We start from the raw sequence: 21,887 nt of genomic DNA, 5'->3' as shown, positions 1-21,887 counted from the left end.
TTATTTCTGATGTAAATAATTTTCAATAGTTAACGTGAGGGGACACTCAATTTATGTGGCTCATTGGTTGCTTTGGCACCACAATGAGTTACATCCCTGAAAGGAGGTTCACTGGAATGGGATGGATGGAATGAGGGTTTCTCAGACAAGTAGGTTTCCACTTTGCTTTTATTCAGCCTTTGCCTTGGGAACTGCTTGTGCCTAGTTCCCAGACAGCCAGTCAAGTTCCTTTGTACCCTCTGGATACTCCCCAAATCTCCCGAGCAGCAGCAACAGGCCCAGAAGTTCAGGGTTTACAATCCCAGAGTTTCTGCGGCCGAGACAAGAACAGGCCCAACAGCAAATAGGGGTGTGGCTGCAAGGTTACTGCTTTTGGCCCCTCCCATTATGCAAAGGAGCTCCTCGCTGCACTTGTGTATTTCAGGTACAAAAAGTTTGGAAAATAAGGACAGTGCAGCTCAGTCAGTTACAAAAGAATCAGCCAAGACATTGTGATTAAGGGCTCACCTTACATGGGAATCTCAGAATCAAGCCCAGAGAGGGAACCTTGGCCCCAGTAGATCCTTGCAGCAGTGCTGAACCTGGCAGAGGACTGAGGGGAGCCAGTTCACCTCCATGTGCTGTGGGCTACTCCACTTTAGGGCCTGTGGAAGAGGCTCCCACTGTACCAAGCATATTTCTGAGGGAAGGGAAGGGGCTTCTGGTGAATGTGGCCCCTTTGCGCTGACACAGACGGGGCCGAGAGGGCACAGAACAGGGGTGAACACTCCCCACCGTTTCTGGAGATCCTGTCAATGAGGATAGTAAGTGAGTGGCCGGGTGGGAGGGGGAGACATAAACCACTGACCCCAGCACTCAGGTGTGAACTCATTAATGGTGCTGATCAGGGACTAGCAGAGAGGTGCAAACTGAGCTAATCAGAACAAAGAGGCGTTATCGCTGTTCAGCCAGCTGTAGCTATCCATGTTCCTATGCTAAGTCTTACCTGTGTCAGGGGCTGTCTCTATCAGTGCATTAGTCACTCTGTGCAAACCCCTGTGCCCAGGCATTTTTCTTGCACAAGCTTTGATGAAGCCAGGTTATGCATACACATATTTCCCAAATGCAGAGTGCAGAGGGATACAGGTGTATCTCCATGACATTACCCTGGGGAGAGGGGAGTAAATCTAACCCACCCTGCATAGGAAGTCAGCCAGGCAGGCTGAGGAGCAAACTGCTATGAACCACCCGGGTGTTTCTTGCCTGACCCTGGAGGGGGATTCGAGGAAGGAGGGAGTTGTGTGGAGCAGTGTAGCCAATTTTTGCCCCCTTCACCTATTCCCAGTTGTTTGGGCCTCTCCCCCTTGCCATGGTCAAGCTCAGGGCTCCTCCCTGCTGCCTCAGGGAACTCTGGGGAAAACTCCACAGTACTCGCCCCTGCTGGGTCCAGCTCCAGCAGCCACAGTCAGGTCACAGCTGCTGCTGCTGCTGCCCCGGGGAGACACTGGGCTGCTGCACACAGGCATGTACCAGCACAGACCTGCTAATGCGGCCACCCAATCCCACCCTGAACTCACAACAGCTGCACCACCTGCCCCCTGTCGGCAGCCCAGAAGATGGTGCAGCCTGCTCATCCCCAGTCTGCCCACAGGAGCTCAGGGAGAGACTGGTCAGTTCCACCCTGACCCCAGTGCAGGGCACAGTCCAGTTCTGAGGAACCAGGAATGTCACACACTTTGGGTTCAGTCCCTTCTCCCTCACGGGGAGTTTCCTACCGGGCAGGTTGGCCGAGTTCTTACCTGAGCAGATCACTCCAGTATCAGCAATATGAGAGCACTGGTCTGCACCCCATCCTCTATGACTGCAGTCCCAGAGAGCTGACTCGTCACCACCACAATCAACTTGATACAGCCAAGTCGGTCCAGATCCTTCTCCAAAATGAGCCCAGTCAGGGGCACGGACAGCAGATCCACATCCCAGCTGCTTACAAACAACTCCAGCATCTTCCATGTCCCAGTTGGTATCACACACCGTCCCCCACTGATCCTGGTGTTTAACCTCCACTCTCCCGGCACAGGGGCTGCCTCCATCCGCCAGCCTCAGCTCATCAGCACCTGCAAAGAGAGACACAGAGCAGGGTCAGAGCGAGCAGGGAGCCCCCTCCCCAGCATTATCACAGCAGAATCCGCACCCATCAGCAGGGGATCCGCGCCCAGAGCCAGGAGAATGGGGTCTGCAATATGGGAAGCAGGAGGGAGGGTGAGGAGGGGAGGAGCCTCTAGAATGTGGCATGTGCTTCACAGTCTCAGGCAGAGAAGTTGCAGGGTGGTGTGTGGTGAGCCAGGGAAGTGTTGCTGTTTGCAAAAGGCTAAATCAATCTGGTCAAATTACGGTGATGTTATAGCTGATGTGAATGGTTGATGTCAGTGTGAAGGTCTCCAATATCTGTACCTCACCCCTGAACAGTAACAGAAGTTGTGTGTGCGAATGTGAACCACGTTGCATGAATTAACTCACTGGATCTCAAACTATATCCCAGCCAGTCCTTCTTCTGTCAGACAGGGCCGCTCTAGGCACCAGCAAACCAAGCACGTGCTTGGGGTGGCACATTTTCAGGGGCGGCATTCCAGCCATCTTTTTTTTTTTCTTCCGGCAGCAAAAGCCTAGAGCAGGCCCTGGCAGCAGCAGTGCGTCGTGCGTGGGGGTGCCCTGGGGCCGCTGTGGTTCGTGCTGCGGGGGAGCAGTGCCTGCACCTTGTGGCAGGGCCGGGCAGGCTCCGAGCGGGGGACACTCGGGCTGGGGGCTGTCCCGCAGGGCACACGGAGCCGCCTGCAGGTGCCGCAGGACGGCCGCCCCCCAGCGTCGCAGCCAGGGCTGGGCGAAGCAGCCAGAGCCACCCAGGGACTGCAGGAGGGCGGCCAGAAGCAGCAGCGGGGCCATAGAGGGCGAGGCGCTGCTGGGCGGGGCCCGCGTCTGCTCTCCGGGGCTCCGCACCCTCTGGGGCTACCCTGCCCCCTGCTCCTCAGCCCCCTACCGGGCGGTCCCCCAGCTCTGCCCTCCTGGGTCCCGATCGGTCCTGGAGGCGGGAGCCCCGGCTGGAGGGACCCTGGGCTGAGGGGTGGCCCGGGAGCCCCGCTGCTTACCCCGACCCCCTATTGTTACGTTTCTGGTTGCACTTTTCCCCTCACCTCCTTCTCTACGCACTCCCTATGCGTGGCCCTACAAAGTCACAGGACCTCCTGGTCAACCTCCTCCTGGCCCTGGCTAAAACCGCCATCTATCAAACCAGGGAGAGAAGGTTGGCCGCTGGAGACTCCTGTGACTGTGGGGCCTGTTTCCGATCCTCTGTCCGGTCACGTATCTAGGCAGAGTTCCTCTGGGCGGGGTCCACTGGCTCCCTTGACACCTTCGAGGAGCAGTTGGTGCTGTCTGGGGTTCTCTGCTCGATGTCCCCATCAGCTCCCTTCTTTTGACCCTGTGACCACACTCCTGTCCCTGTTATTTCATTAGTTGTCCCCCAAAATCAGTTGGGCTTTAGGTCCTATAGATCCTCCCCTTAGGCTGGGGGGGATCCTTTAGCAGTGGGCGGGCTTCCACCCGCCCACTTCCCAGAACCCAATAGGTACCCCGACCCTGCCGGACCGGCTGGAGGCGAGGGGGGAGCCCAGAGCTGGGGCGGCAGGGGGTGCGGGTGGGATGGGGTGGGGGGGAGCCCAGGGCTGGGGCAGTAGGGGGTGTGGGTGGGGGAGGGCACTAGCGGGGGGGAGTGAGAGCCCAGGGCTGGGGTGGGGGGCAGCCAAAAATAATTTTGCTAGACAGTTGGTTTGCTCAGCATTTTCTGAGTACCAGGACCCTACGCACTACAATTACTGAGCTGTCTGAGATATACATTAGGGCAGGTTTTTCTCAAAGCCAATAATTTAGACTGACATTTCTGATTATCAAGGTCACTGTCAGTTTCTCAGGCTGGCGCAGCAGCACATCGGGTTCCCATGAACTGCTATGGAGTTCACTGCCCTGCCAGTCATATGGATCATTATCATGTTGTTAACACCAACCCAACAGGTTCCAATCATTGTATTATTTAAATCGTATCTGGGTCCCACATTTGATTTGAAGATGAAATGTAAGCTGTTTTGGAGTCTTGGGGCCAGATTCATTCCCTGCGTTGCACCAGCACTTGCTGCTGTAACCCATCATCAGCCCCCCCCTCCCCCGCCCCCCCGCTTCCCCCGACACTGGTGTAAAGTCTGCCTGCAGCTGGGACACAGCATGGGAAAGAGCTTGCAGCCCCCTCTGTGCTGGAGGAATGAGAGCAGCCCTGACACTGGGCAGGGGCGGCCTTGAGGGAATGAAACCAGTGTGGCTGTGAGATGCGTTTATACAGCACATCTGCAATATAGCTTGTGCTGGTCGGGCTTCTCTAGGCTCCAACTAGGATTCAAGGCATCTCTGCTCCAGCAGAAACCCTGCGGGAGGAAGGCAGGAATCCTGCACAATAAATCTTCCTACTGGCAGAGTTTCCAGTACCCTCATTCCAGCACACTGCATCCTAACGCACATCCCCTCACTGGGAGGAATCAGCTCTGGGCATATTTGGGTCAAATCCTGCTCACCTCACACTTGCAAAACTTCTACTGGCTTCAGTGAGTGAATAGGGGAGTGATGAACCAGGACTTGACCCTTGCAGTGGTTGGAATTTGACCAACCAGACATTTATTTATTGGGATTTAAAATACTAAATTGAGGCCTAGCCAAGGCCTTAAGCACCCGGACAGCATTGATAACACACTGAAATCCCAGCAGCATTAAGTGACCATTTCAAAAGGAACTCAGCCAGCCAGACACCTACAGAAACTCCTTCCCACCCATTTCTCATTATGTGATGCATGGCCTGGGCCCTCCCCAAATGCCCCATCAAAAAGCTGTGTTTTGCAGTGTGCCAGAAGGTCACCAAATTCAGGCTATTCTGGTTCAAAGGGATGAGCACATTTCAGAGTCCTGGAGCCCTCACAGAGAGCACCCTGCCAGCCACCCCTCTCCTTTATAAAAGGGGGAAACAGCTTGGGCACCCTGCTGACCACAGCTGTGGCCGTATGGCACAGGGAGAGAGGTGATCCCTCAGGAAGGCCCAACCCAAACCATAATCAACACTGTAACACCTTAACCTCCACCCAGAGCTGGGCAGCCAGTGCAGATCCTTCAGCACGTCTGTAATATGCTCCCAGCGAGATGCGCTGCTCAGTGAGTCGCTGCTATTTGCACCAGCTTCGTTCTCTGAAAGGTTTTAAGGTGCAGCCCCACACAGAGGTCATTGCATTAGTCCAATCTCAAGGTAGTAAAAGCCTCGGTAACAGTGGCAAGGTCCAATCCCGAAAGGAAAAGTCACAACCTCCAAGCCAAATGCAGATGGTAAAACACTGACTGTAAAAGTTACCAACCTAGTTCCAGTTAACTCAGCTCCCCTGGTGAAGCACTAAGGAGACTTACCTGCTACATCCTGAATTGTGAGGAGAAGAAGCCACAGCACCGGAGTGGAGAGATGTCCCTTCATTGCCAGCCTGACTTGCTGTCCCCCCATTCACTGCACTGGCTGCCCCTAAGCACCTGCCAGGGCTCCTCTGTGTCTGACAAGTGACAACAAAGCAGTGGAAGGGAAATATATAGATTCAGAGGCTGGCATCAGCTGCGCAAAGGAACCAATAGCAAACCCACCTGCCTTTTTAGTTATTATCAGTGGTTTTATCTGTGACTTTATGCAGCTAACACAGCCAATAAAACTTGAAAGCAACAAACATCACCATATATGAGTGATGAGCCCCCTCCTGACGTCAGGTTTACCACAGCCTCAGATCATCAGGTAACCCCCAATCCCTGGTGTGGGAGAGAAAAGTTCTGTACAAACTGTATCCGTGCTGTTTCTCGCCCCAATAGATTCTATATCGTATTAAACATGAATTGGGAGACATTAGAGGCTGGTAATATTTTTAACTAGGGAAAATATTCCCCATGACAAAGGTGATCATTACAAGACCAGATTCCCAGTGTAGGGCATGTCCAACTGTAGACACAAACAAGTCACTAGAACTAGATTGTGCCACTCAGATCAGCTGTTGTAGAAGAGTAATTATCTCAATGCCATCTGTAATATTGATAATTCTTAGTGCTCCTGCACCGACTATGTTCACTAGTGATAGAGGCACAACTTAGGGCTTCCTGAGTAGGCCATGATCCTCTCTTGTAGTTGCAGGATATCTAGGGTTGCCAACTGTCTAATCGCACAAACCCAAACACCCTTGCCCCACCCCTGCCCCACCCCTTCTCCGAGGCCACGCCACTGCTCCCTCCATCCCCGCTCCCTCCATCGCTTGCTTTCCCCTACCCTCACTCACTTTAACCGGGCTGGGGCAGGAGGTTGTGGTGTGTTAGGGGGTGTGGGGTGCGGGCTCTGGGAGGGAATTTGGATGCGGGGGCAAGCTCTGGACTGGGGCATGGGGTTGGGGTTCAGGGTGCAGACTCTGGGCTGGAGCAGGAAGTTTGGATGCAGGTGGGGGTGCAGGGTGCAGGCTCTGGGATGGGGCAGGAGGTTGGGGTGTAGGAGGTGATGAGGTGTGCAGGCTCCGGCTGGGCAGTCAGGGCCGGCTCCAGGCACCAGCCGACCAAGCACGTGCTTGGGGCGGCACCTTGGGGCAGGACGGCACTCGATTCTTTATTTATTTATTTATTTATTTTGATTCGGCGGCGCGGCGCTCGAAGGGGGAGCGGGGGCTTCGGGCGGCGTGGTGCTCGGGGGGGTGGGGCTTTGGGCGGTGCGGTGCTCGGAGGGGGGGCAGGGACTTCAGGCGGTGCTCAGGGGCGGGGCTTTTGGCAGCGTGGTGCTCCGGGGGGCGGGGTCTTGGGGGGGCGGGGGCTGGCACGGTGCGGCGCTCGGAGGGAGGGCGGGGGCTTCGGGCAGCACAGCGCTTGGAGGGGGCAGGGCTTCGGGTGGTGTGGTGCTGGGGGGGTGGGGATTTCGGCGGGGCGGGTACGGCAGGGCGGTGCTCTTCTTTTTTGCCTGGGGCAGCAAAAAAGTTAGAGCTGGCCCTGTGGGCAGTACTTACTTCGGGTGGTTCCGGAAAGCAACCGGCACATCCCTCTGGTAGCAGCTCCTAGGTGGGACCAGGGGGACTCTGTGCACTGCCCATGCCCACAGGCACCGCCTCCACAGCTCCCATTGGCTGCAGTTCCTGGCCAATGGGAATTGCGTTGTCGGCGCTCAGGGTGAGGGCTGCGCGCGGAGACCCCGTGTCCCCCCAAGTGGCTGCAGGGACGTGCTGCCCACTTTCTGGAGTGGCACGTGGCCTGGGCAGGCAGGGAGCATGCTTTAGCCCAGTGTTGTGCCACTGGGCTTTTAGTGCCTAAAATCTCCCGGATTGGCTGCAGTAGCCTCCAGGAGATAGAGCCTGATTCCAGGAGACTCCCAGCGAAACCGAGAGGTTTGGCAACCCTAAGGATGTCCTGCATACACCATGCCCATCAATACTGTCAGTAGTAGGAGGGCTCCTTGAAAACAAGTTTACTTGACTCATGTGAGTCAGACAATAAAGGAACAGAAACAAGGCAGGGGGCAGTAAGGACAGAATGATGACTGGCTAGCACCACACCTACCTCAGGCTCTTCTATAATAATACTACTAATAATATATGGAGAAATACCTATCTCATAGAACTGGAAGGGACCCCAAAAGGTCATTGAGTTCAGTCCCCTGCCTTCACTAGCAGGACCAAGTACTGATTTTGCCCCAGATCCCTCAGTGGCCCCCTCAAGGATTGAACTCCACTTTTTCCCATGCATATTCAGGAAGAGGAACAGGCTGTAATGGAGGGATACATGTCACTGCTGTCTTATCATGCATTTGGCAAGTTACACAGGATTTTATGAATGCTTCAGTTTGAGAGTCCATCCCTGGCCACCAATACCGATCCCATAGTCGTTGTTTGGTTCTGCCAATTCCTTGATGAGTATTGTGTGCCAGGTGTATACCTTTTTACTGTAATTCTTCTGGCACAAGTAGCCGATGTGTACCTCGTAGCACACAGCCATCGAGCAAAGAAAGTTAATCCTGAACTCTAAAATAAGGCAACAAAACTGGGTCAAGGTTTTTAGGGTTACTGGGCCATCTCTTTGTCAGAAATTCTCATAGTTTTTGTTGAATTGGACACGCTGAACAAGCAGCTTGAAATTGTTCTCTTGTAACTGCAGTAAGAGTGCTTGTAATAATCTCAACTACTACATCCTCATCCTTCAGTGGACCATCTGGTGAAGGCAAAGGCAGGCAAGAAAGGCAATCAGCTACCACACTTGTTTCGAGGCTTATATTCCAGTTCATAATTGAAAGAGAGAAGTCTTGCAGACCATCTAGCAATATGATATCCTGCTCTTCCCAGTCCTTTCATGGTGAGCAAGGTTCTCAAAGGGCTGTGGTCTGAGCGCAACTTGAACGTGTGGCCCCACAGGTAAGTTCTCCATTTTTCAGTAGCCCAGACACAAACAAGTGCTTCTTTTTTGACTGTAAAATATTTTCTCTCAGCATTACTTAGTGTCCTTGAAGCAAATGCAACAGTCCTCTCTGTGTTGTCCTCATGAAGTTGTGTGATGACAGCCCCAAGTCCATAATCAGAAGCATCAGTAGTTACAATTGTGGGCAATGCAGGTTGAATAGTGCAAGTACTGGACTATGTACTTTCACCGTTTCGAAACTAGGTTGTGCATCCATTGTCCACACTAAGGTTGGACTTCTCTGTAGTAATTCTCGTAATGGTTCAATGACAGAAACATAACTGGGAATGAATTTTGCATACCAGGAGGTAAGACCCAAGAAGAACGTAAGGTTTGCAAATCTGTTGGAGGAGGAGCATTTGAAATTGCCAGGAAATGATCTGGATCAGGTTTTAGTCCAGACTGTGAAATTGTATGCCCCAGAAAGGAGAGTTCAGTTTGTCTAAATTTGCATTTGGACCTATTGAGCTTGAGGCCTGCTTTGCTGATGCAGTTTAGTACAGACTGTGGTTATTGTCATGCTCCTCAGTAGTATTTCCAAACATGATAATATCATCCAAATAGCACTGAACTCCATGTTGATTCTTCAGAATCAATGACATAATTTTTTTGGAAGGCACTTGGGGCTGATGCAAGACCGTATGGAACACGTTTAAAACGAAATAGTTCCTCATGTGTAATAAATGCTGTGAGGTCTCTGCTATCTTCATGCAACATAACTTGGTGGTATGCGCTCTGCAAATCAAGAGTAGAAAACATCTTTGCTCCATGGAGTTCTGCAAATACTTCTTCTATGTGAGGAAGAGGATGGCTGCCAATCACAATAGCTTTATTTGGCTCCCTTAAGTCCACACAAAGGTGAATTCCTCCACCCTTCTTCTGTGTCACTACTATAGGTGAAACCCATTCCATGGAGTTAATCTCTTTAATAATGTCCTTTTGAACAAGTTTTCTAAGTTCTTCTGAAACAGCTTCCCTGGTAAGCGTCGTAATTTCTGTCGTACAGGCATCACATTATTCCGCATTTTAATTTTATGCAGAAACCCATAAGCACAGACAAGTTTCTCCTCAACCTGGTGTTGGGTGTCAGCTGAAATTGGTGTGTGTACCACAAGAGTGCTTTGCTGAGGAAGATCAATTCATCCATTAACTACCTTGAGATTTAAAGCAGCTAATAAATCTCTGCCAAGGATAGGAGTGCCTTTGTGGACAATGTAGAACTCTGCAGTTACACAGCAATCACCAAAAGTAACTATTGTTGGCAGGAAGCTATTTACTGGAATATGGTTTTTCAAATAGCACACTGACTGAAGTTTGGGTTCAGTAAGAGGCACATCTTTAAAGTAATACAAATAGATGGAATCAGGTAGTATAGATACTGCTGAGCTAGTGTCCAACATTAGCTGAATAGAGTGTGATTTGCCTAAGGGGATGGTGGAAATGTTTACAGTGCACTTTATCTGTTCTGAAATATGTGCAGTAGTGGTTTTGTCCACGCTCAGCACAGTAACCTCTGGTATTGTAACTGCATGCACCTGTTGATTGAACTGGCTACTGCGACATACTTTAGCAAAATGCCCAATCTTTTTGCAATGATTGCACTGAGCTACTTTTGCTGGACATCCTGTGTAGCTTGTAAGGTGTTGTGGGGATCCACAGCGAAAGCATGATTTTACTGTATTTTGCATTTGCTGATTCAGTGGCTTTTCATTAGTGTTCCTCTTGCAATTGTTTGTCTGCAGCGATAGTGAACTTTTCTGCAAAGGAGTCACAGCCTGGACTGTGCCTCCTGTATCCCTGCTCATTAGTTTGGCTTCAGCTGTAGCTGACTTAATCTGAGTAGCAATGGTTATTGTTTTTTCTAGTGTAAGTTGTGGTTCTAGAAGTAAGCGTTCTCTTACATGAAACATTGTTGTTTTCACAATGAGCTGGTCTCTAATCATCTCATCTGCCATATTCCCAAAGTCACAAGTTACAATCAGGCTCCTCAGGGAAGCTATATACTGCATTATAGTCTCCCCTGGTTTCTTCTCACACTGGCAAAATCTGTAGTGATTAGCTACTACATTCACTTTTGGCACAAAAAAGTTCTTTAATGCAGTGAGTGCAGTCTCATATTTATCATCTGCAAGGAGACAAGTGTAAAATATATGCTGCCCTTCTGCTCCAAGGCAGTGGATTAGCAGAGCAAGCTTTCTTACTTCAGAAATCTCTGTAGCACTGATTGCAAGCAGATAAGTCTCAAACATATGGATCCAGACAGTAAAAGCAATTGGAGGCTCACCTGGGCTTTGCAGAAAGGGTGCAGGTGGGTTCAGAGGCAGAAGATTCATCCTTGTCACCAAAATGTTGTATCAACCAGGTAAAGTACTAACAAACTTCAACAGGACTTTATTTTTACAGTGGAAACCTCTTTAACAAGCTGCTGCTGCACCCTCTGTAACTCTCACTCAGCCTCCTCAACTCCTCCCCCCTCCTTCCTGTTTCCTGTCCTTTCAGACTTCCAGCAGCCAGTGCTCCCAGTTCTAATAATCAAAAGCAGCATCTAAACACCACACCATCCTCCTCCCTGAATGTTACAGCATGTAGCAGAAACATCTCCTGTGAGTCACCAAAGCAATTCACAGCAGCATCTTCCTTATGACCACAGTTACTCTCACCCCAGGGCTTGGCATGACAGTCCCAGAGAGATAACTCTGACCCTCTGCAGTTCACCTTCTCCACCGAGGTGGGTCCAGTCCCCATGCTGAATGCAGCCTCACCCAGGGCAGATACAGCAGATCCACAGCCCAGTTGTTTACACACAACGTTAGCATTCACCATGTCCCAGGAATCATCACAAACTGTTCCCCAGGAGCCACGGTACCAAACCTCCACTCTCCCTGAGCATCTGTCCTCTCCTCCCACGACACGTAACTTCTCCCGGTCTGGAAATGCAGAAAACTCACATGTTACTGGGAGAGCTGTGAAAGTCCTTAGGGACTGAGAGAGAGACAGAGAAGCAGAGATACCTGTGCAGCTTGGAGAATTCGGGCATTTGGCAAACGGTCTCAGGTGGTTTTGCATTTTTTCCTATGGAGTGAATGGACCGAGAAGCGTGTGTAATTTAGGAGAGAGTAGGGTTTATCTGTATATTAAATCCCCAAATTTCAGCTATTTTATTAACTTAAATCTAAAATCTAGTTTGTTTAATGGTTAATGGATTTATTACTCAGTGGATACTCTGGATGTTGAATCTTTATGCAGCTCCCTGCTGGTGTGTGCGTTTGTGGGTATCTGGGTCTGTTCCATCCTCCCTGTATACAGCTACTCCTGTCCCTGTTTGAAGGTAAACAGATTTGTCAGCTGAAACTCACCCACATAATTGTGGGGATTCAGAGACAAGAAATGGTGGTATTAGAACTGGGGCTGAAATGGAATTGTAAATCTGAAACAAATTCTCACCTATGCGCACATGCAGACACAGACACACTTTTGGGGAATTCTTTGTTACTGACACAAATTTCACAGCCTGGTGTCAGAAATCAGGGGCTACATCATGGCCAGTCCCCAGGCAGCCTAACAAATGCAGCTGGCCTGTAGTAGGCTACCAGATTGGCTACCCCCCCATCAGTTTGGTGGGAATCATAGAATCAGGGTTGGAAGAGGCTTCAGGAGGTCATCTACTCCAACCCCCTGCTCAAAGCAGGACCAATCCCCAACTAAATCATCCAATCCCCAACTAAATCATGCCTGGAATGTTACACTCATGCATCTGAACCATGTCTCATGTACTCATACAGACCTCAGGAAATCTGTAGTGGAAGCAAGCAGCTCAGACAGCTCCCCATGCTGCCTTCCTGGTTTCAATACAAGCATCAGCCAATCAGTTGGCAGTGAGGGGCTGCCGCTCAGACACTGCTGGGCGGTATGTTCTGCCGAGCCTAGCTCCACAAGCTCGTCTAGCAGACACCCACTATACACTTCTGGGGCAATATGGATGCCTGAGTGCCCCAGGACCCCTTTGGTCCCAGGTTCTGGTCCTACAGGTTCTTACATCATCCCCCTCCTTTGTGATGATGCTAGTCAAGGCTTGTCCAAGTGAGCCCTGTAGAATTCCTCCACCAGGTCAGGGGATTGGACATGGGAGGCAGGCTCCCCAGTGCACTCTTTGGGGCTGTAGCCTTCCCAGTACATCAGATAGTACAGGTGTCCATGTGTCTGTCTAGAATTGAGGATGGCATGTACTTTGTATTCCTTGTGACCCTGGATCTCATCTGGTGATGGTGTGCTTTGGTCAGTCTAGGTGTTGTGAGTGTAAAGCTTCTGGAGGGAAACATGAAAAATGGGTGTATTTTGAGAGACTGGGTAAGCTCTGGTTTTAAGGTAACTGGGTTTATCTGCTGGCATATCGGGAAGAGGTCCAGGAGCTTGTAGTCCAATTTCTTGGAGGCGTGAGTGGTCTGGAGATGTTAGGTGGCAAGCCACATCTTCTGGCCTACTGTGAACATTGCAGCTTCTTGTCATTGATGGCCTGCATGCCTCTTGTAAGCCTTCTTTGCCTCCTCAAGGTTGCTCCTGAATAAGATGGGTCTGTTGGACCCAGCCAGTGGCAGCTGAGTTAGGGGAGACTGCTGGTGACACCAGGTGAAAACAGGGGTGGAACTCATAGTTAGTGAAGAAGGGGCTCCAACCTGAAGAGGAATGGTCAGCATTGTTAAATGTTAACTCTGCATATGGCAGGAGTGTGGACCAGTTATCTTGGAGATAATTTATGAAACACCCACTACTCCAGTATTTGGTTCACCGATTCAGTTTGTCTGTCTGTTTGGGGGTGGTATGTGGGGGAGCTGGATAAACGGACACTCAGTAGCCTGAACCCTTTGTACCAGAAGCATCACATGAACTGTGGGCCTCGGTCAGAAACTAAGTGCTCTGGGAGTCTATGAAGCCAACCCATGTTGTGCGGCAGAAGGTGTGCAGTAGTCTCGGCAAAAGGCACGTGATTGCAGAGGATGGATGAAGTGGCCATTTTAGTCAGGCCCACTTCATCAGACCCAACTGTGAAAACTATTTTGTGGCCATCAGACACTGGGAGTTCCACAGTGACATCTAGGCTGACGGTAGAACAAGGCCTAGATGGAGTTTCAAGGGGTACCAAGGTGCTGACGGGTCTAGCCTGGGATATCTTGGTAGGTGTATAGCACTTGCAGGAGTCCATGTACGCTTAGACCTTGGCCCATATGTGGGACCACCAGAAAACACGGGCAACCATGTGGGAGGTCTTCGGATGGCCAAAGTGACCTGCCAACAGAGTGTCATGGCACACATATGTTGGGGTCTCCCTGGGGGCACATATATGTGCTTGTTGAATTATGTTATGCCATCCCACACAGGATGGTACATCTTAGCCTCCTGTAGCGGGGTGAGCACCTGCTCCAGTCCTGAAGGGGTTGGAAAAGCCCTGCAGGGCTAAGGCTGGGGCTGGGGAAGGGAGCAAAACCCTGACTGTTTGGGGGAAGTGGCTGCAGCTGGGGCCACGCCCCAAACAGGCTAACCGGGCCTTCTAAGAAGGCCAGGGCAGCCAGAAGCTCAGCAGTCTCTCCTCTAGCTGTGGAGGGAGACAGGCCTGGTTGCTGGAAGGTTGAGAGGTACCTGGGAGTGAGGCAGGGCTGGGGAAAAGCCAGAGGAGCAGGGGAGCTCCAGGCTGGTGACTCCCCAGGCTGCAGGGCCTGGTTCCAGGCCCATAGAGGTACTGGGGGTCGAAGAAGGCAGCAGATCAAACCCCCCTTGACAGTGATGAGTGGCATACACTGCAGTCTGCCCCAGGGAACGGGGGCTAGTTGGTGACTGGCAGGAGCCTTACACTGAGGGAAGGTGGGGATAGGGGGTGGGGGTTGCCCTGGGTGGGGAGACCCCAAGACTGAGGGGTGTACTGTCAGGGGACAGCACCCCAGATAAGGGGGCACCGGAGTCCAGGGAGGGACACGGGGCCCAAGCGGCAGCGGGACACCAGCCTGCAGAGGGCGCTCCAACAGCTGGAGAAGAGCTAATTCCTGAGAGACCAGCAGGAGGCGCCACAGGAGTGAGTCCCGCACGCTTACACCTCCAATGGCATAGACTGTGTTCCTTGGGCACGCATCTCTTCTATAAAGAAACAACAGATGAGGAAAAGCATGTCTTGCTGAATTGTGGCATTGGCAAAATTACTAGTCATGAGGGAGTAGAGGGGTTTGGAAGTCAGTTCCTCGTTTCCCTGTAGTGTTGTCCCTTATGCAATAGAGTATCGGCTTTCCCATTTCACTTTCCCAGGTGTTAGGTAAATGTAAACCCAAATTGAGAAAAGAACAAGGCACACCTTAACTGCTTCTGGTTCAATACTTGGGCCTTGTAGAGGTACTCGGGGTTCTTATGGTTAGTGAAAATCTGTACCAGATTCTGAGCTGCCTCGAGGTGGTGATACAATTCTTCAAATGCAGTTTTTATGGAGAGCAGCTCTTTGTCCAATATTTCATAGTTCATCTTGAAGTGGGTATGTTTTCAAGAATAGAATGCAAAACTGACTGGGGTCCAAGTTGCTGTGACAGTACTGCCCTGAGGTCACATTGGACGCATCAGCTTCCATCATTAATGGGCGAGTTGGGTCGGGGTGTGCCAGAATCAGGGCCATGGTGAAGGTGGTGTTTAGCTGGTGAATATGAATTGGGGTGCAGGTGACTATGTGAATTGCAGATTTATTTGGGCATGAGCTTTCGTGAGTAAAAACCTCACTTCTTCGGATGCATAGAGTGAAAGTTACAGATGCAGGCATTATATACTGACACATGGAGAGCAGGGAGTTACTTCACAAGTGGAGAACCAGTGTTGACAGGGCCAATTCAATCAGGGTGGATGTAGTCCACTCCCAATAATAGATGAGGAGGTGTCAATTCCAGGAGAGGAAAAGCTGCTTCTGTAGTGAGCCAGCCACTCCCAGTCCCTATTCAAGCCCAGATTAATGGTGTTAAATTTGCAAATGAATTTTAGTTCTGCTGTTTCTCTTTGAAGTCTGTTTCTGAAGTTTTTTTGTTCAATGATAGTGACTTTTAAATCTGTAATAGAATGACCAGGGAGATTGAAGTGTTCACTTACTGGCTTGTGTATGTTACCATTCCTGATGTCTGATTTGTGTCCATTTATTCTTTTGCGGAGGGACTGTCCGGTTTGGCCAATGTACATGGCAGAGGGGCATTGCTGGCACATGATGGCATATATGACATTAGTGGATGTGCAGGTGAATGAGCCCCTGATGGTGTGGCTGATGTGGTTGGGTCCTCTGATGCTGTTGCCAGAGTAGATATGGGGACAGAGTAGGCAACGAGGTTTGCTACAGGGATAGGTTCCTGGGTTGGTGTTTCTGTGGTGTGGTGTGTAGTTGCTGGTGAGTATTTGCTTCAGGTTGGGGGGTTGTCTGTAAGCGAGGACTGGCCTGCCTCCCTGATTGAATTGGCCCTGTCAACACTGGTTCTCCACTTGTGAAGTAACTCCTGCTCTCCATGTGTCAGTATATAATGCCTGCATCTGTAACTTTCACTCTATGCATCCGAAGAAGTGAGGTTTTTACTCACGAAAGCTCATGCCCAAATAAATCTGTTAGTCTTTAAGGTGCCACCAGACTCCTTGTTGTTTTTGTAGATACAGACTAACACGGCTACCCCCTGATATGTGAATTGCATGGCTTTGCAAAGGGGGGAAGTCAGGGGAGTTATTTGTTTGGAGAAGTTGGTGATAATCACCTATAAAAGTTCGCAAGCCCAGGAAGGGCTGAATATCATGGAGGATCCAGGATGCTGTCCAGTTGTGGATGGCTTCACCTTCTGCAGGACCATCTGAATTCCCTTTAGGGAGATGATGTAACCCAAAAATTCAAATAAGAATTTGAATCTTTGAAGCCTGGTCAAAGGTGCACTTTGGCATGCAAACCAGGCTTCCATAGTCTCCCCAGGCCAGATCAGACATGGTGGTAGTTCTTAGAAAACACCAGTATATCATCATGGTAGATAATCACGTATTGATCCATGATGTCCCTGAACACAGGATTTACGAAGTGTTGAAATGTTCACAGGGGCACTGGTGAAGCCTAACCGCATCACTCATTATCTGAAGTAGCCATATTGGGTATGAAAAGTGATCTTCCATTCATCCCCAGATCCTGTGAGCCTTTAACTGTATGCCTCCTGAAGATCAAGTTTAATGAAGATTCTGGCAGTCTTCAGGTGGCCCAACAATGTCCGAATCAGAGGCAAGGAGTACTGGTTACAAATAGAAACTTGATTCAATGTGTGATAGTCTACGCAGAGGTGTAGTCACCCATCCTTTTTCCTCACAAAGAGGACTGGCAAACTTGCTGGAGAGGTGGATTGTGGAATAAAGTCCTTGGCAAGGTTTTCCTGAATATACACACAGGGTATGTCTACACTAAGGGATTAAACCGAATTTACAGAATTCGAATTTTGGAAACAGATTGTATAAAGTCGAATGTATGCGGCCACACTAAGCACATTAATTCGGCGGTGTGCGTCCATGTACTGGAGCTAGCGTCGATTTCTGGATCGTTGCACTGTGGGTAGTTATCCCATAGCTATCCCATAGTTCCCGCAGTCTCTCCCGCCCATTGGAATTCTGGGTTGAGATCCCAGTGCCTGATGGGGCAAAAAACATTGTTGCAGGTGGTTCTGGGTATAGCCTCACCCCTCCTTCCATGAAAGCAACGGCAGACAACCGTTTCGCGCCTTTTTTCCTGGGTGAACACTGCAGACCCCATACCATGGCAAGTATGGAGCCAGCTCAGCTCAAGACAGCAGTCATGAACACTGTAAACACCTTGCGCATTCTCATGCAGTTTATGCTGAACCAGGACCAGAAAAACGAGGCAAGGAGGAGGTGGTGACAGCAGCGCGGTAACAAGAATGATGAGGACATGGACATGGACATAGAATTCTCTCAAACTGCGGGCCCCGGCGGTTTGGAGATCATGTTGTTAATGGGGCAGGTTCTAGCCATGGAATGCCGATTCTGGGCCCGGGAAACAAGCACAGACTGGTGGGACCGCATAGTGTGGGACGATTCCCAGTGGCTGTGAAACTTTCGCATGTGTAAGGGCACGTTCATGGAATTTTGTGAATTGCTTTCCCCTGCCCTGACATGCCAGAATACCAAGATGAGAGCAGCCCTCACAGTTGAGAAGCGAGTGGTGATAGCCCTGTGGAAGCTTGCAACGCCAGACATCTACCAGTCAGTTGGGAATCAGTTTGGAGTGGGCAAATCTAGTGTGGGGGCTGCTGTGATGCAAGTAGCCAAAGCAATCACTGAGCTGCTGCTACCAAAGGTAGTGACTCTGTGAAATGTGCAGGTCATAGTGGATGGCTTTGCTGCAATGGGATTCCCTAATTGTGGTGGGACGATAGATGGAACCCATATCCCTATCTTGGCACCGGACCACCAGGGTACCCAGTACATAAACCGCAAGGGGTACTTTTCAATGGTGCTGCAAGTACTGGTGGATCACAAGGGACGTTTCACCAACATCAACGTGGGCTGGCCGGGAAGGGTTCATGATGCTCACGTCTTCAGGAACACTACTCTGTTTAAACGGCTGCAGCAAGGGACTTACTTCCGGACCAGAAAATAACTGTTGAGGATGTTGAAATGTCTATAGTTAACCTTGGGGACCCAGCCTACCCCTTAATGCCATGGCTCATGAAGCCATACACAGGCAGCCTGGACAGGAGTCAGGAGCTGTTCAACTACAGGCTGAGCAAGTGCAGAATGGCGGTAGAATGTGCATTTGGACGTTTAAAAGGTCACTGGCGCCCATTACTGACTCGCTCAGACCTCAGCCAAACCACTATTCCCATTGTTATTGCTGCTTGCCGTGTGCTCCACAATCTCTGTGAAAGTAAGGGGGAGACCTTTATGGCAGGGTGGAAGGCTGAGGCAAATTGCCTGGCTGCTGATTACGCGCAGCCAGACACCAGGGCAATTAGAAGAGCACACCAGGAAGTGCTGCGCATCAGAGAAGCTTTGAAAACCAGTTTCTCCTTGATGAAAACCCGCCTCCTTTATTGACTCATTCTCTGTAAGCAACCCACCCTCCCCCTTTTGATCACAGCTTGCTTTCAAAGGAAATAAAGTCACTATCATTTAAAAATCATTTATTCTTTATTAATTGATTATAAAAAGAGAGAGAGAACTGACAAGGTAGCCCAGGTGGGGTTTGGGAGGAGAATCGGAGGGAAGGAAAAGGCCACTAAAAAAAGGTTAAAATAATGACAGCCTTTTGGTTGGGCTGTCCACTGGGGTGGAATGGGAGGGTACACGGAGCCGACCTCCCCCCCCAATGCGTTCTTACACGTCTGGGTGAGGAGGCTATGGAACATAGTGAGGGGGGAGGGTGGTTATACAGGGGCTGTAGCGGCACTCTGTGATCCTGCTGCCATTTCTGAAGCTCCACCAGATGCTGGAGCATGTCTGTTTGCTCACGCAGCAGCCCCAGCGTTGCATCCTGCCTCCTCTGATCTTCCTGCCGCCACCTCTCATCTCGAGCATCTCTCCTCTCCTCACGTTGGTCCCTCCTGTCCTCAGGTTCACTGGCATCTTTCCTGTACTTTGATACCATATCCTTCCACTCATTCAGATGAGCTCTTTCATTGCGGGTCGATTCCATGATTTCTGAGAACATGTCATCTTGCGTCCTTTTTTTTCTCCGCCTTATCTGAGATAGCCTTCGGGACGGAGGAGGGAGGCTTAAAAAATTTGCAGCTGCTGGAGGGAGGGAAAAAAGGGAGAGAAATATTAAAAAAGATAAATTTTACAGAACAATGCTTATACTCTTTCACAGTGACCAACACTATTCACATTACATAGCACATGTTAATTCAGTGCAAGGTCGCATTTTGCATCTTAATATTGAGTGCCTGTGGCTTTGGTGTTAGAGATCACAGACGCAGGTCCATGCAACAGAATTTGGCTTGCTTGCGGCTATGGTAAGCCATTGTCTTTCGGCTTCTGCACCCTCCTTTCCCACATACCAAGCAAAGACCGTTGAGTGCTGCGGTTTTCCTGTTAAACTGCAGCAGCAGAAACCAAACTAACCCCCCCCCCAATCCAATTCTCTGGGATGATCGCTTTATCCCTCCCCGCACCGCGTGGCTGGTATCAGGGAAGATCCCTGCTAGCCAAACGCGAAAAGCTCAGCACCAATTACTCCCCCTGCTCCCCCCCACTTGGCTAACTACAGGGAAGGATTTCTTTTCAGCCACAGGCAAACAGCCCAGTAGGAATGGCCACCTCTGTCCCCTTAATTAAATTCCCATATTTCAATCAGGTTACCATGAGCGATATCACTCTCCTGAGGATTACACAGCGAGATAAAGAAAGGATGTTGCTTGAATGCCAGCAAACACCAGGACCATACGCTGCCAGGCTTTGTCATGCAAAGATCCCTGATTACTTGCTACTAGCATGGAGTGGTCAAGTGTCCTACCATGGAGGACAGAATAAGGCTGCACTGCCCAGAAACCTTCTGGAAAGGCTTTTGGAGTACCTCCAGGAGAGCTTCATGGAGATGTCCCTGGAGGATTTCCGCTCCATCCCCAGACATGTTAACAGACTTTTCCAGTATTTGTACTGGCCACGAATGCATCCCAAGTCCTCAGGGCAAATTAATCATTAAAAAATACTTGTTTTTAAACCATGTTTTATATTTTAAAAGGTAAACTCACCTGAGGTCCCTTCCATGGGGTCATGGTCTTGGATACTGCCTTGGGAGGGTACTTCACTCAGGCTGAGAAAAAGATCCTGGCTCTTGGGGAGAACGGAGTGCTGTGTGCTCTCCGCAAGCTCGTCCGCCTCCTCTTCTCCGTCCGCAGAATCCTCAGGTGTGGCTGATGAGATTACCCCCACCTCGGAATCCACGGTCAGAGGTGGGGTAGTGGTGGCGACCCCCCTTAGAATTGCATGCAGCTCAGCGTAGAAGCGGCATGTCTGCAGCTATTTGCCTTCTTGGTTTTTTGATAGGCTTGTCTGAGCTCCTTAACTTTCACGTGGCACTGATATGAGTCCCTATTGTGGCCTCTCTCCATCATGCCCTTGGAGATTTTTTCAAACGTTTTGGCATTTCATCTTTTGGAACGTAGTTCTGCTAGCACTGACTCCTCTCCCCATATAGCGATCAGATCCAGTACCTCCCGTACGGTCCATGCTGGTGCTCTTTTTCAATTCTCAGAGTGCATGGTTACTTGTGCTGATGAGCTCTCTGTGGTCACCTGTGCTTTCCATGCTGGGCAAACAGGAAATGAAATTCAAAAGTTCACAGGGCTTTTCCTGTCTACCTGGCCAGTGCATCCAAGTTCACATTGCTGTCCAGAGGGGTCACAATGGTGCACTGTGCGCTAGCTCCCGGAGGCCAATACCGTTGAATTGTGGCCATACTAACCCTAATTCAAAATGGCAATATCGATTTCAGCGCTACTCCCTTCATCGGGGAGGAGTACAGAAATCGATTTTAAGAGCCCTTTATTTCGAAATAAATGGATTTATTGTGTGGACGGGTGCAGGGTTAATTTGATTTAACGCTGCTAAATTCGAATTAAACTCATAGTGTAGACCAGGCCCCACAGTGCCACCAGCTCTGATTCAGCCATGGTGTATATCCATCTATACAGCATGTTTGCCCAGGATTATAGATCTATTGGACCTTCTTAGTCCCTGTGTGTGGGTAATGAATCCACATTTTTCTTTTCAAACACATCCAGGTAGTCTCAATTCTTGTTGGAGAGGCTGAAGTTCTGGCCTAGAGCTGCTCTTGTCTGGTTATCTCCTACCGTCCAAGGTTTCAGTTCCAAGAGTCTTATCCAATCCAGGGGCCCTGGGTGTGGGTCACTTGGTGGTTGGTCAATTTGTTGTATGCAAGTATTTTGACAGTATTTGAAGGAGACACTAATGCTCATCCAGCAATAGGAGATACATGGATCATGTCGCTCCAACCAAGAAATCCCAAGAATTATTAGGAATCATGGAAAATGGATGTCAAATTATATTATTTCTCGGTGCCCTTCCACTATGGCATCTAAGGAGATGGTCTCTTGAGTCACCAGTCCCAATGATAGGGACGATCCATCAACCATCTTCATCAGGGCCCATGTGGGTTTTGGCCAGAGAGGGATCTGGAGAGTTTGGACTGCCTTAGCATCTAAACATTTGGTAGCAGCCTTAGAATTAATCATTGTTAGTTTTGGCTGGGGGGAGACCTGCTGCTCCTGCCCCAAGACCTGCAACCAGAGCAGCATGTGGAAACATGGGGACACCTGATGGTTCCTAGGCCAGGTTCTACTCAAGGGTGGGGTGATGGT

The 21,887-nt window shown here is 50.1% G+C and overlaps 1 long non-coding RNA gene across 1 annotated transcript in view; it reads right to left on the bottom strand.

Annotated features, from left to right (window-relative positions):
* Positions 1–21,887, bottom strand: part of LOC101938544 (uncharacterized) — a 131,528-nt gene that overhangs the window by 45,576 nt on the left and 64,065 nt on the right. The window contains exon 2 of the long non-coding RNA XR_010594980.1: positions 1,779–2,093. This is a non-coding gene — a long non-coding RNA (uncharacterized LOC101938544). The remainder of the gene's footprint in view (positions 1–1,778; positions 2,094–21,887) is intronic.

This window comes from Chrysemys picta, unplaced genomic scaffold, assembly GCF_011386835.1.
Source record: "Chrysemys picta bellii isolate R12L10 unplaced genomic scaffold, ASM1138683v2 scaf1, whole genome shotgun sequence".
Lineage (NCBI taxonomy): Eukaryota > Metazoa > Chordata > Testudines > Emydidae > Chrysemys > Chrysemys picta.
This window is presented reverse-complemented; position numbering and strand designations above follow the sequence as displayed.